Here is a 2,303-nt window from a genome sequence, read left to right as displayed (position 1 = left end):
AAAGCCATTTTAAAGTAAATTTCACAAGAGCTCTATTTATTCTGCCCCTTATACAATGAACATTGCTACAAAACATAACTTGAACAGAGGTCAGCAACTAAATTTCACCTGAAATATTTAGTCATGGAACAAGATTGGGCAATAAAGTATTATTCTCATGTAGAGACAGCTTTTTTTTTTAAAAAAAAAGGCACTACTCTCCAAATGTTCCCCCTCTAATTCATAGGCCAATTTGTTCTCCAGAACCAAATGCAGAAATGCTTGTTATTGGGCAAAAGACTTATTGTTCTCCTGAGCACCCTTCAGAAATCCTACCCATCCTTTCCCCTCCACTTGAATCATCTCAGTCAGTATCTTCAGTAATGTGAAGTATCTTCTTCCATGGCGTTCTGTCCTCTCCTATCAGATTTCCCCTTCTCCAGCCCTGTATCTCTTCCACCAATCAACCACCCAGCTCTTTACTTCACCCCACCCCCCCAGTTTCACCTAGCATCTTGTGTTTCTTCCTCCCCTCCCCCACCTTCTAACTCTGACTCCTCATCTTTTTTCCGCTAGTCCTGATGAAGGGTCTTGGCCTGAAACATCGACTGTACTCTTTTCCATAAATGCTGCCTGGCCTGCTGCGTTCCACCAGCATTTTGTGTGTGTTGTTTGGATTTCCAGCATCTGCAGATTTCCTCGTTTGACACTGGCCTGTCCTGTTTATCAAGGATGTGGGAAAGAGGTACCCAACTGCCTTCTAACAATCATTTTAAATAATCAAACAGACTAACACTGAAGTGATTAAAATCAAACTCTTTTTCTTACGAGAATTGGTTCTGTGTATATGAGACAATGCTTTAGCATTTCAAGCTGCTGCAAGAATATCATATCCCCTGTCTTTACCAACCCTATCACACCAGAGTCATGCACTGTATCATGCCCCACAACCACTGGCCTAAAGGAAAACCAGATGAGATGAATCACACAGGCATCAGGGTGAAGAGAAGCTGGGAGATCATCTGAGTGCTAATGATAGTGATCATAGACATTGATGTATTTCTTTAGGAACTCAGCACTCTGAATGGACATCTTTGTGCCCTGTCTTAATGCACTCCAGGCAATCTGGCATTAATTAATTTGATGAAAAGAACATTTTTACCTTCACAAATCACTACATGGCTATCTCATTTTCTCTATTTAAGTAGATTTTCATTGGGCTAGTAGTAACTGTCAGCTGCTTGCTATCTGTTATGATCCTTGGCACACTCCTAATTGGAAATAATGAATGTTGTTCAGGTGAGTTATAGGAAAAAGAAGCTGTGTCTGGTATAAAATACTCAAAAAGGAAATAGCCACTTTTGTGAGCAAGTATTCAGGACAAGTAGGGTGTAAACAACTGGCTTGAAAGGTTAGATAATCATTCAGATCTACTCACATTTTCCTACAAAATACGAGGTAGCTCGAGGCATTTCCATGAATACTGTTCCCCTATTTATTTCCCTGTAATCTATTGCCTCTCACAACTCCCCTCAGAATCCACCACTCACCCACACACTAGAGGCAACTTACAGTGACCAATTAACTTATTAAACCCACATATTTTTTGGGATGTGGGTAGAAACTGCAGCACTTGGAGACAACCCACATGGTCACAGGGAGAACGTGCAATTCCACAGAATCAAAACCGGTCACTGGAGCTGTGTGAGAACAGCACTACCTGCTGTGCCACCCACATGCTCGAGCACCTTCTGGCTAAATTCAATGACTAATTGAGACTTTTGAATTAGTGGATGCAGAGCAAATAGGAACAAAAATGTCAAAACTGCAGCAAAGAAATAGGCCACTCAGGCCAGCACACTTCTGCTGGTGCCTATGCTCTGCACAAACATCCTCTTCTCGGTTCAATGTAAACTTCTATCCCCCTTCTGGCTTAATCCCCATTAAAGATCCGTGTGAAAACCTACTGTGTGAGAACATCCCCTATTCTTGTTATCTGATAAAATGCTATTCACCTGAAATATTAACCTTCTTCACAGATGGCATCCAACTGACCCAGTTTTCCCCACATCACATGTTTGATTTTAGAATTGTAGCATCTGGGGTATTTCACTATTTTCAGTATAGCACCTGGAACATGGCTCATCTCGAGGAGAGGGAAGTGTCTCTGTACTTACATTTATTTATTTATCAATGCAGTGCGGAACAGGCCCTTCAAGCTGCATCGCCTAGCATCCCACTGATTTAACCCTAGCCTAATAATAGGACCACTTACAATGACCAATTAGCCTACCAACTGGTACGTTTTTGGACTGTGGCAGGAA

The 2,303-nt window shown here is 41.6% G+C and overlaps 1 protein-coding gene across 2 annotated transcripts in view; it reads right to left on the bottom strand.

Annotated features, from left to right (window-relative positions):
* cdk2 (cyclin dependent kinase 2) overlaps window positions 1-2,303 on the bottom strand; it is a 99,159-nt gene that overhangs the window by 6,267 nt on the left and 90,589 nt on the right. The gene's annotated exons all lie outside the window — the stretch shown is intronic.

This window comes from Hemitrygon akajei, chromosome 18, assembly GCF_048418815.1.
Source record: "Hemitrygon akajei chromosome 18, sHemAka1.3, whole genome shotgun sequence".
Classification (NCBI taxonomy): domain Eukaryota; kingdom Metazoa; phylum Chordata; class Chondrichthyes; order Myliobatiformes; family Dasyatidae; genus Hemitrygon; species Hemitrygon akajei.
The sequence above is the reverse complement of the archived record's forward strand: the minus strand, read 5'-3'. Positions and strand labels throughout refer to the sequence as shown.